The following is a 13,938-nucleotide window of genomic DNA, read 5'->3' on the forward strand; positions in this document are numbered from 1 at the left end:
TGGGAATGAAGACGCATCCGGGAGCGACACCGACCAGGATGATCCTTTCCGGCCACAAGTCTTGCAATTTATGAAAGACATAAGTGATAAGATGAATAAAAGCGCTAAGGAAGCGAAAAAGAACGCGAAGGAGTTGCAAGCCTGTATGGATCAAATCCCGGGGGATCCGCCAGTCGTGGAGGGCCCAGATGTAAAAAGATACAACCAGTGGGCATATAAGTCCGAAGCCGTGCTGGAGTTGATCCCAAAAAGGTTCAAGAAGCCGAACATTCCCATGTATGATGGGACAACAGATCCGCAGGAGCACATAACGACCTACACCATGGCTGTCAAGGGAAATGACTTGAAACCGAATGAGATCGAGTGGGTCTTGATTGAGAAGTTGGCGAGACATTAGCTAAAGGGGCTTTAACTTAGTATTCTCTTTTGCCCGAACACTCTATTAATTCATTTGCTATGCTCGAAGATATGTTTATTAAAGCACATGCTGGAGCCCGAAAGGTGCGAATGCGAAAGGCGTCATTATTCACATATCACAAGGGGAGACCGAGCTGCTTCGTGACTTCGTCACCCGATTCCAGAAGGAGCGAATGTTGCTACCAGCAATTCCGGATGAATGGGCCGCTGAAGCTTTCACTATAGGTCTCAACTCTCTGAGTTCGGATGCTAATATGCCGTGAATTTCGGCACATTTGATGTCTTTTTACTAGAAGTTTTCCTTGTTTTTAAGTGTTTTTATATCGTTTCTTATGCTATTTTGATGTTTTGTAGGGTTAGTTGACTAAGGAACAAAAATGACGAAAATTGCTGAAAAACGGACAACTTGGAGCTAAAGGACGGCCCGTAACTCGAGTTACGGACCGTAACGTGATCCGTAACCTGAGAGGAAATTCCAAAAACATGCTGACAGATTATCAATGTGACGGCTCGGAAGGACAGTCCGTAACTCATGCTACGGGCTGTAACATGGATCGTAATTTGAAGGGAAATTCCAATAATAAGCCTAAGTATTGTCAATTTAACGTGGGACATAATGCATTGTCCACTGAAGACTAAAGCTGAGATCCGCTGGAAGATACGGACCGTTCCGTCGAAAGAAGCCGTAACGGTTGACCTAAATAGAAAGCTAACAAAGGCCCGAACAAAAGGACGGTCCGTAACGATGCCACGAAGGGTGTTTTTATCCAGAACTTTGGTGAATTTTTTGGCCCTATAAATAGTTAAGTTTAGGTTTTTCAGCCATTATTTATCCACTTGAGAGCATTTACTTTTATCATTGGACAATTTGTGAAGTTGTTGGAGCATTTAAGGCCTTAACTTCATCCTTAGTTCACATTTATTACCAGTGTAAGTACATTATGTCATCTTTTAAGCTTTCTTTGCTGAATAAAAGTATGAGTAGCTAATTTTAGTACTAAGGTTGTGGACCCTATGATGGGTATTATGTGAATGGGTTTCTACTATTGATATATACATAATGGTTGTTGGTGTTTATTCAATCTTTGTGTTTTAGTGTTGGGTAATGATTGCAAGCATTAGCCTAAGCCATTATTCTAACTTTTCTTGGGAAAGTAGGTTAGCATTGGTATGATTGAATAACAATGACTCGGGGCGTTAACCGTTGTTTAATAGCCTAACTTAGGAATAAGACCAGGTCTAATTGGCATTATTGATCGTTCTTCAATATCAACTCTTTTGTATTTGGGAAAATCATAAAGAGGAAATACGGCCTAACTGTTGGGAAACATTAGGAAGTCTTCAAGAGATCAAGTGCAAATCCTTAGAACAACCATTAGAAGTATATCACATTGAAACCTGAAGCATAATATCTAATCAAAACGAGGAACGCAACCTTAGTCTCTCTCTCGCATTAATTACAATTTAAGTCAAAGTGTTAGTTTATATTACAAAATAATTATTCCACACTATTCGCAATAGAATCAAAGCCTTTAAAGACCAATATCACATACAATTAGTACCCTTTTCTATCCATATTCCCTGTGAAATTCAACCCCAACCTTGTTTGGGTTACTATATTTGACAACGTCCGTTTTATGCCACTAATAGGTGTAATTTGAGCGTATCAGATGCTTCATGAAAACTCAAGGAAAATCTGCTATAGTTTGAGGCCATGACATGGGAAAATGTTCACAATTGGTATATGTCGAAGATTCGCGTAGAAGATAAATAGGTAAATATACCGATATCTTCTACGACCCGAAGTCAAGGTCAACTGAACTTTGATTGGAGGTATTTCAGACACCGGTTTGAACCATACCCGTCTGGACCACGGACTGACAAAAGGCGGGAGCGTTTTCTGAGTGAGTCACAGAAAAGTAATTTAGAGGAAGAATAGTAATGTCTACGGACAACGGGGCCGCATTACATGAAAGGAAACCGCGAACAATAAGTCTTGAAGCATCTGAAGATGGCTCCGAAGCAGTGACTAAAAAACAGGAGGAAATTGTGCCCAAATGCATCATGTCCGAATAAGATACCGGAGTTAGCCTGAACTGGCTCCGGAATAACAAAGAAAAGCACTGGGGACTGCCAAATCAGCCCCAGGAAAAATAGAAGGAATCAGAATTAGGAACAGGCTAGACCCAATAGATGTCAGCCCGACCGCAATTCTCTTGCAAGGTATTTTTGTTCATTTCATGTAAAATATCGTATATGAAAGTTGTAAACACTTGTGTACATTCAAGGAATGGAATTAAGCAAAACTCGCGCCTTCTAAACATTCTCTTATACGTCCGAGTGAAACGAAATCATTCCTAAATTTCTCACTCTTAAAAGTAAATAAGGATTACGAATTCGAACAATTATACCTAAATGAATAGGAGACATCCTCTTCATAGCACCGAAATAAAATGACCCTCTCTTATAAAGGCGTCAAGTTAAAAATGACAAAAAAGCCGAATGCTTTGTTTCCCGGTCGTAAAGTTAACCGGACATGTTATTTCGGACTTTACCAGAACCAGAAGATTTAACTCCCGGGTCATTAATATCTCCGGCTTCCAAGGATGCGAGGTTATAAAAGTTTCGGGTGTAACTAAAAGCCTAGAATCAACACTCTAAAATTATAAGTTTTGGGGAAAACTAAAAACCCCAGAATCAGACTCAAAGAAATTTTTTGGGTATAACTAAAAACCCAAGAGTTAAGACTCAAAGATTAAAAGTTTCGGATAAACACTAAAAATCCGAGATCAAGCTTTCTATAGTGATGGTACTTTTTTAGCACCAACCGGCCGTTGACAGAAGAAAAACCAGTGGCAGAGTTGTCATCTTAATCCCTAAGTCCTGCACTCTTTTTTCCTTCACCCGATTCTTGTCCCAATTGGGTTTTTCCGGCAACGTTTTTAATGAGGCAGGCGGGAGGGTGATTACATGAGTTTCTGGCGAGAAGGGACTTCCCGGACACATCTGAGTGAGTAACCGGAAAGTGGGGGGACTATCTGTATAGGGTAAAATCCGTCGACTCCAAGTGGACATATCAAAGGATGGAACGTGGTGATGGTGACATGTCAGATTTGAGTCAGCAAGCGAGGGGCTCCGGGAAAGCATAACGACGCTCCGAAGGAGTAACTTGACAGCTGCTACCGAAGACAGAAACTACAAAGGGTCCGGAGAAGCATGTCAACTCACCGGTCAAACGTCATTCAATGTGCAACAGTTACAAGAAACCCCAAGTCTTCCTCCGGTCTTAAATGTGCATTCATTGTCATGGCACTAACTCCCTTTATCACCTTTTATTACCTCTGACATTAATATTGGTAATGAACAGGGCATGATTTGTGGATCATGCACCCAATAGCTCTAGTATAAATAAAGGCACTCATTCTATTGCGAGGCAGCTGAAACATTATATAGAAATACAACTTACTCATATAGTTTTTAGCATTCTCTTGTTCTTGCTCAATTTATTGAAGTTTTAGTAGCTCACGGTCCAGAGACTCTTGCTCAATGTTTCTCCAAAGCCCAGGCTATTACTTTGATTATTTCTAATTATAATTCATTAATCGTACTTGTTACTACTAATTTATTTCATAAGTTTGGTTACATAGATCCACGTGTCCTTGACCTTGCGTACTAATTCAACTAAACTATTTTACGCGTAAACAACTGGTACTTTCGCCATACATATTTCAAGTGTTTCACACACGCAATCCAACCTAATATGCAAACTTAGAAAAGAACTCGTATTGAGGACTGTGAACTGAAAATTACATGAAATGAAGTATCAAAATACACAAAGTAGGAACTGCCTATGAAAGAAATATTTTGTGTCGTAACACCCATAAGGTCTGGACAATTTAATGGCTCTAATGTCATAAACTCCGATGTAGCTATTGTAGATATAGGCTAATATATCAGTAGTGTTTGTTTAACCAAAAAAAAAACACAAAATAAAACAAATCAAATCATAACCTATCAATTAGAAACTCACTAAATCGTTCCATATAGATACACAAGCACAATATGAACGCCCATCCAGTATCTATTATACGAAAATACTAGATATAAATAACAAGTTACTAGAACGTGTATATAGTTACCATGATTTCTCAATTCACAATTTCTCAAGTATGTGTTCTGCAAAGCATCCCTTGATGTACATTGGACAGAAACAACCCAAACGCATTGGAAAAACAAGCAACGTCACCAGCAAGCTGGTGGAATTAGTTTATTTTCTAACAGCCACAGAGGATATTTCATCATCCAGGCACCATACCAAGCTGAAAATTTAACAGTTTTAGCATTTTCAGATGCTTCAAGAATGGGGTTGGACTCTATGTCAACGATAACATGAATTTTGAGATGGCTATTTGATAAGAGCAAGAATAGTTTCGGCAGAAACTGCTAATGGTAGATTTAAATTAAAGAGAAAGGCCATCTTACTTCTAGAACTTGTTGTTCTACAATTCGTCTTTCGATGCCTGACCGACCCCAAGATATGCAAGATAACGCATCAACATCTTAGTAGTTTCAGTTTTACCAGTCGCTTTCTCCACTAACCAAAATTGAATTACTTTTTCCCTCGTTGATCATTGCCTCTGAGACCAAAGTGAAAAATAAATAAGAGTGAGATATCATGCCATAGCAACTGAAAAGAAGAACATGTGTCGAAAAAGAACTCGACCTATATGCAAAATCTTCAACTGCAAAAACATGCGGCCTCAGCTCCCCAAATGTTGCTCTTTTGTACTATTACATTCATGTAAGTGTCGTACAGATGAGGTAATCTTTGGAACGGGTTTATTGCAATCAATATTTTTTTAGTTTACATCTGGACAATAGATAAATAAAACTAAGGAATATTTATAATAAATTCATCTAATACAACTTGTGGGTATCAATGATAAATTATTTGCATGATTATAAGGAAAATCAGAGCTCTTGCTTAATCTACACCTCTAAGAGGACCAATCATTAAAGTCTCTTCAAAAGTCCAGATTCCGTCTAGTTTCAGAGTAACACTCAGCTACTATTCATTGTGACAAACTTATCATATGATGAATCATCTCTTCTGTTGAGTTAGCTAGATTACTTGAATAATCCTGCAAAAAATATTTTGAACTCTTTAACATAAAAAGAAAGACAAACTATATTTGAATAAGAATGTAAGAGTACTTACAATCTCCAGCGGCAACAAATGAGTAATGGTCGAATACCTAGTAATATCTCCTTTACACACCATGCCTCCCACCAGATGTCGGTGTTAGCTTGGAATATTTGTTCAAACTTTTGTTCATGGATTCAACGGAAGATGCAGGTTTTTCATAAACCTTTCCATCTGATTTCAAATTGTATTTCATTGTTTTTCTACTCGTTTCTCCAAAGACTTGAAGAATAAGATACTTCTTATCAGAAAAATATGGTGTTTTGACCAAAAACCAGTTGTAGACAACATTTTCACCAGGTATGTATTTGTGTGTGTCTTCTCAGATTCGTATGTGTCTTTATTTTTTATATCACATATTCTCTTTGTTTAATAATTTTTTCCGTCAAATTTTAGAGACTAGTTCGACTCATTCTTCTGCCACTGGTAAAAAGATATACATACTGAAATTTAAAAAGAATGACAACACTAGTGGCTCAAGGTAAGGACACTAGAGCATCTGCTTTAGGCCCCCAAGAGTTAAAGACCCCTAAAATTTTTGCTATTACTATATAACTATTCATTAGTACATGTTCATTAGTTTATAGCTTTGTATGCAAGAAGTCAGTATCGCAGTCTTATTATACAATTTGAAAAATGTTCTTCAAGTTAATAAATATCAACCATTTGTTGCAATACAATACCTTGATTCTTGTTGTAAAGAATATTATTGGTAGATATGAAGAGCTGAGTAGTTTAATTCAAAGTTCTAAAAAATCAGAAAAAGTTTTTACTGTCATTTAACTAAAAGCTTACAAATGTGAAAATTAAAATTAACTATATTCCTGATGTCCTGGTTATATAAGGAAACTAGTTAATTTTTCCGCACTTCGTGATGTCATAAAAAAATACATCTCTAAATCTACGAAATATATGGAATTGCGAATATAGTCTAGATAAAATTTTCAACAAATTTTGATTTTGAGAATTAACTGATTACTGTGGTACCAAGACTAACTAAGAAAGTAGATACAAAAGCATCATATGTAGGCATACATGATATCCCAGTGCTTTAGAGTGTTTGTTGAAAGTAGACACCATTTTCTCCTTGCTCAATGAGTTCAACATTTGTTGTACATAGAAATTATCAAAATTGCATATTTTGGAAGTGTTAACTAAAGAATGATACATTCACTGATAAAAATAATAATGATACAAATATATATTTATGTGGCTTATCTGATGTGTTAAAAGCTTTTCCTACAGCACCCTCCTCACTTTAGCACTAATCAAGATTGTTGCAATGGTAATACATTACCAAGAGTTTTTCTTACAACAACACTTGCAAGACTTCTTCGATTCTTGACACACTTTTTGTATAATATGTGCAGGTTTTCTGCAGGACTGTTACCCATTTCGCATGTGTCTCACATTGGCAACATTTTGTGGTTGTGTAGGAGGGTTATTACTTGAATATACAATTGTAGGCCTTCCCAAGAATCATACTTGTATTATTACTAAAATGCAGTAACATCAGATATGTAAGATTGCCTTATAAACACACTATGTATCCATTTTCAAAATAGCAAGCAGAAAATCAAAAGATGTTCTACACTTCAATACCGAGTGCAGAACATTCGAGATCAAGATTAATGACACATGGTTAAGGTAAGAGGAAAGATTCTCAATCATCATATCCAATTCATAAAATCCTTATCAAAATATAAAAAGTGTGTAGAACCAAATACAATTTACAGATGCACGTCAAGTGAAAAGTTGATATGGTTTTGCTGGATGCACCTGCACTTCACGTGATCAGATGCTTGTGCTATAGGCACCCCGAACTGAAAGCAAGTTGCTGGAGTGACAGGTCTTGTGTCTCTTGTGTCATGTTGCTGATAACTCAAATATTTCTATTCGTTTTGAAGGAATAAATTGATCTTCACAATTTGATTCTATTAGGGGAAAAAAAGAGAGTAAATTCTAGCATCTCAAATTCTAGCATCTCTTCTTCAAGCAATTAAGTCTAAGATTCTTCTAAGAAATTGCTCCTTCCATATATGCTCATCTCCATATATGTGGTATTAACACGTCACATAGTAGGCTGGATTCTAAATTAAGTCTTCAATTTCAAAGAATCAAAATAAATAGCAAGTATTGCACAAATATTGAACTAAGAAAAAACTAAGCAATGAATCACATTTTGTTTTGCTTGACATTAGTTAAACTTTGGGTTCAACTCTCATTTTTAACATGGAATCAGTTTAAGTATGAAACCCGACAATTGACTAATTATCAATCAACTGATCCATTGAACATCTAAGTCTTATATATAATGGAGCTAATAATAATTTTTGTCACTCGTGTAGCTAATTAGTTCAAATCTCAAGACCCCGTAGCAAGCTTTTTGCTTCACATATATGCAGATCCAACACGTGCACTTTGATATAAGTTCCTTCTGCATTTTAAGACCTTGTCTACTATTTCTTTTTTGCAGTTTAAGTTAATTAATCAATTAAGAAATTTGCCAAGGCATCTCTCCCAAGGCAGTAGCAACCAATAGAAAGAAACATCAAACCAATTTTGTCTAAATTAACCCTTCGCTTTCGACAACTAAGAATCTGAAAAAGATAAACATTTTTTTTTTTTTGTATAAGTTTGTTTCCACCAAAAAACTTTTTTTTTTTTTTTTTTAATTTAACTCTTAAATCGTGACACTCCTGATTTGTTTCACCTGAAGAAGTTGTTATTTCTCAAAATATGAGAGTATCTTCACAACCATGAGAAAGCTTGAGTAGTGAAAGGTTGGACAATTTTTTTTTTTTCCGTATTTGCATTTGTAACTTTACAAAACTATTCTCCACACAGAGAAAGGAGAACCTTTTGGTTCTGTTGACACCTAATTTTTGACCTCCCATAATTTGCTTTAATTAACCCAAGTCCTTGGAATATTAAACAGAGGGAAATATTTTTTTTAGAAGTCAAAATAATTTTCTAAAATTTATTTAGACTATATTTTTGCCAATTTTGTTTGACAAAATAATTTCTATAATATTATGAATTAATTTAAGTATCTTCACAATTAGTATACTTTTGCTAAATTAACCAAGAAGAGAGGATAATTTTCCATGATTATTCACTTAATTGTCTAAACTGTTAAAATAACAATTTGCAACGTATTTTACTCTGTTTAATGCAAGGAATCTATTTAATTAAGTAAATTAACCATTTTTAGCCTCAGCTTTTAAATTTTGCAATTCATTAGAATTAATCATAATTAATTAATTGTTTAATTATGGTTAAAATGCTTTAAATTATTTATTGCATAGCTAAATAGTGGCTACAATTGAAATGATCAATTAATAGACCAATAAGGGCCCAATTGAAAATCAATTTCCATAATTGAGGTCAGTATTGTGAACTTAGCCTATAATTGTTTGATTGATTTAAATTTGACCATAATTGAAACAATCAAATCATGCTTTAAATTCAATTAAGGTCGTTGCTGCAAGTTAGCTTCAATTATTTTAAATGGACCAAATGAGGCCACGTTTGCAATGCTGAGTCTATTAGCATAATTAATCACGTTTGTTATTAATTAATGGATTAATCGTGTCCGACCATAATCAAAGGATTTAAATTAATTGAACCGCTTAATTATGGTCATTTTCTTAACTAAGGGTCAAGGCTTTATGTATATATATATATATATGTATATGTATTGGTATATAATATTAGGCCCCCCTCTTTCATTCTATTTTTATGGCCAGGCCCAGTCCGTTAAGGACCAGACCCGGCCCAAGAGAGAATTAAAAGGGGGCAACCCCCTTGTCATTTGGCATTATTGCCATCACCAGCCAAACGAGGCTTTAGAGAGAGGAAAAGGTTTAGGGAATGATGCATTTTGTGAGTAAATCCCAACCCTTGATGTGTTGAAAAACAAGGCTTATTCACGAGAGCTTAGCTTTGTCCCACATCGGGGAGATGAGGCTTTTGCTTGCAATTTGGGGTTCTATAAATATGAACCCCCAAATCCCATTGTTGGAAATCATTCGAATATCAGGCTTTATTGCATATTCATTTGAACTCGAAATACTTAAGGTTTTTTTTTTTTTCAAACATTTGAAAACCTTTAAATTATCTGAGTTAAGTAAAATTTTAAACTAGTTCTGTGCTTGTTCTTGTGTGGTTGGGACTGAGCGTGGAGCAAAAAGGAGCATAGAATCTCCCAAGTTCATTCTCAACCAAGGCTGCGCATCAAAAAGGTATTCTTTGCCTCCCCTTAGTTAATCTTTATGTGTTAATCATTACTTGTGTTGTGCGATCATGCTTTAGGTAATGTAATTAGTTTAATATTGCTCAGTTGAGGATTTGCTTATATTTATTGGTTATGTCCTGTAATTGTTTTAGCTTATTCATGTGGTTAAGTCATGTTTAGTTATTTAGTTTAAAATAAATAACTTATCCCTATCCTTTTTTTTTTTAGATAGCATTAGAAATAGGAGTTTTACTAAATCTTACCTATATGCTTTACTAGGACTAGGTGTTGATAGTTCTTGATAATCTTGTCCATGTGCTTAGTTAGGATCATGAATTTATAATTTCTGTTGATCATATCTAGTTGCTCACCCCTTTTTAGATTAAGTTGGTTTACAGTTTCTTTGATCATGTCAAAAGGGATTACCTGCTTAAAGATCATGTGACTCACATTTTGTTAAATATGTTGAGGTTGATTGACTCATAATCCCTTTTTAACCATGCTCACATATTTTGGTTGATTATTCAGGACTATTTAGACCATACTTGTCTCATTCAAATCTGATGCATTATGGTTTGTAGAAGACCTCTGTGTGTGAATAAAATCATGTTCTCTAGGTTGAGCTTATAATTTTGCTTAAAAGATGTCATACCTATTTCATCTAATTAACTACAAACATGTAGCTTATTGATTGTATCTCTTGTGTGTGTGTTTCACTAGTGTCTTTTCCTCTATATATTAGTAAATATCTTGATTATAGCTTGTAAACCAACAGTGCACTATTATTTTCCTTTGGAATCTGAACTAACTAAAAATAAGACTAATGTCCTGTCTCACTTTGTCAAGTATTGGGGATGAGCTTTTGTTTGCAATTACTGGTGATCAGTCAAATTTTATGTAATTTTTCCTTGAGAATCTGCTTGTTGTCTGCTCCACACTAAGTTTGAACATAGTCAAGTCTGTTTACACTTGAGTAAAAACAAAATAGAATCTAAAGGATATTAAACAAGAGGTATGTCACTTAAAGTAGGAAGGGTTACAGGTGTGACTTACCTTGGACTAAGAAGGGAGGGGACAAGATTTAGAGTTTCTAGCCAAATTCAGTAGTCCCTTTCTATTTTGATTGCTGGGGTTCCCCTATATGAAATCATACATTATGGGACCCTCTTGGTTAATTAAAAGGGATTAATATGCTAAGATAAGTCATTTTTGTTGAAACCATCCTTTAAAGTTAAGTTTTCACCTCAAAAAGTATAGAAATCTCTGGCTTTCCCCTTTCAATCTAAACTGTGCATTTAAAATTGTTAAGTGTTGCCTTTGCTGGGTTAATTGCCATGGAAATCCCACTCATTTTCCTTTGTTTGGTTGCTGATATACTTGTTGTGTATTGAATGTATACGAAATATACATGACTTGTTTACATCATGATGTATGCAGAGAAGTATATTTCGTATACCTCATAAACAAATCTTGAAGTCTGTTTTATTATACTAAGTGTTGGGCCATTTCTACCCCTTACTAAGTGTTGGGCCATTTCTAACCCTTCTCTAAGTGTAGCTATATGAGCTCGTATTAAATCAACATTTTTATTTATACTGGGCCTCATTTAGCAATGATCTGTTTCTTTATATCTTGGGCCATTTATTTACGCTTATTATTGAAGATTAAAATTTGGGTTCTGTTTTCTTCGTATAATTTAAATTAGGGTTTGTTCGTTCTTTTATGTCTTGTTTGTTTGTGGACACGAATTATATATATTCCCTTAGTTTTTTTTTTCTCTTCTACTCAGTATAAACAACCTCTAATCCTTATTATTTTATGATGCATGTGAAATGCCCCGAGCCATTTGGGCCTCCTCTGCATTGAACCTTGTTAGGTCTGAGGCCCAACACTCTTTCTTGATCTAGTCCGATGGGTGATAGTGGAAGCTAATACATTGAACGCCCAGCCATGAGTAAAAATGACACTAATAGGTTTTGGTAGACCCATTAGTTAAAATTTACTTTCTCTCTCTCTTCTCTTGTTTCATATGTATTTTGTATGTGTATATTTGAAACAGATGCGTAGTATATTGAAACCCATATGGATGTAGAACTTAGTAAAACACTTAGTATTTAGGAAAGTCGCTCAAAATAGTTTCAAACATGGTTAATTCTAGCTTTGCATGACCAAAATTGGTGCTCAATCTGATTTTGCTAAGTTTAACAATTAACTCAATGTTTTTTTTTTTTTTTGGAGTAAACTAAATGTTTTTCTCAAATGACTAAGTAGAAAGTTTTGGGCCTTTGGCAAAATCTGGAAACGATTTACTTGAAAGAGGTGGAAATGGTTTTGGGCCTTAAGCCTGTCGGCTTTGATTATTTGTAAGTATGATGATGAGTTAAGGAATGAAACAGAAAATGAATTTGGGATGGAAAAAAATGAAAAATGTGGCTTGAGGATTATTTTGATGGCAAACTAGTCTTGAGACATTTTAAATATTTGGGCAAAATTCTGGAAATGGCCTAAATCTTGGAAACTGGAAGGTTGAGAAATTCGAGTTTATGGAAATGGACTCTTTTCGACTCAAATGTTTTGACCGTTGGGTTAAATGCCCAAAACTTTCTTGGACTGAAGTAAGAAGCCTGTTTTGGACCAAATTGAGATATGAGGGACTTTGGACTTGAGATACGGTTTGACCTTATGGGCTTCAAGAAAAAATGATAAAAATTGACTTAAGAAGATCTTCCTTTTTTCTTATATATAAATATATGTGTGTGTATATATATATATATATAGGAGAATACATATGTGTGTGTGTGTATATATATATATAGGAGAATACTCCATATTTTCGTATATAAAATAAAAATCCGTAAGAACTAAACTCATTTTATTAGGACTAGAATAGTAGCGATTCTATTCGGGAGAAATCCTGGATGTATCCTAGTCTGGCAATAAGGTGAGTTGAACACTTACGTGGATTTTCAAACCCAAAAACCCCTTTTAAAGGAACTTTTTGCTGAATTTTTGCTGAAAGTTAAACATTTTTAAACAAATAAATACAGTTAAATCACACATTGAAGCTCGTAGGCAACTGTATTCTACGGATCTTTAATATTAGGATGCGTAAAACCTTCCCTAGGGATCACCAGAATCCTTACCTAGAACTTTGGTCCAAAAAGATTTTTACTTATTTTGAAAAGATCTTTAAACCCGATTTTCCTAGTTTTTCATAATAAATTAGGTGGCGACTTTAAAAATATTAAATCCAATTAGAGCGCCAACAACCTCGTAGTAACTTTTATGCCTTACCCGCGTAAAAGCGAACCGCAACAGGTTCCTTTACCTGGAAAATTGCAATATGCAAACACCTCAAAGTCAGATAGAAGGCAACTGCCATGACACAAACATACCTGTGATTTTATTAGTAAATTCAGTTCCAACAGCCAACATTTTACAATAAACGCAAAGGACAACCAACAATTTACAGACCTATCATTTCTGAATGTTAGCCATGATAAACATACCAAGACTAAACATTACCATTCCATGACCAAAAATGGATATCAGATCTATTTATTTGGCTATAGTTGAAGGTATCTCATTGTTCCACCTGAAACCATTGAATCTTTTTAGTTTTAGAATTAATAGGCTATGTGATTAAAGATTATACCTTCTGGAGGGTTTACAGGAAATAAACACATCACTAACCAAGGAAGTAAACAAATTATTGAGAAGTTGAATATGTAATATCGTCTAAACTCCAAATCACTAAACTTTAATCAATATTTATAGACATTATTGTCGAACTTTGTAAATGTACATTTATACAATTGAACGTTCACAATTATTCAAGGACGTTTTTTCCATTTTATCCACAACTCTACAATTGGATTAGGGTGTTTGAACTGTTACGAAATTATATATTGAACAAAAACATTCAGTTGAAAGTAGATGAGCGTACTGAACCTTTTTCGAAATGTATATTAAACAAAGGCGTTCAGTAGTTGAACTTAAAGAGTCTAAAAGAATTACCCACGTGCATCTGTTGAGAGGTTTTTTGAGTCCTTTCCTTGAGCCGTGGGTAATGCGTCTCTAT

Source organism: Lycium ferocissimum, chromosome 11, assembly GCF_029784015.1.
Source record: "Lycium ferocissimum isolate CSIRO_LF1 chromosome 11, AGI_CSIRO_Lferr_CH_V1, whole genome shotgun sequence".
NCBI lineage: Eukaryota > Viridiplantae > Streptophyta > Magnoliopsida > Solanales > Solanaceae > Lycium > Lycium ferocissimum.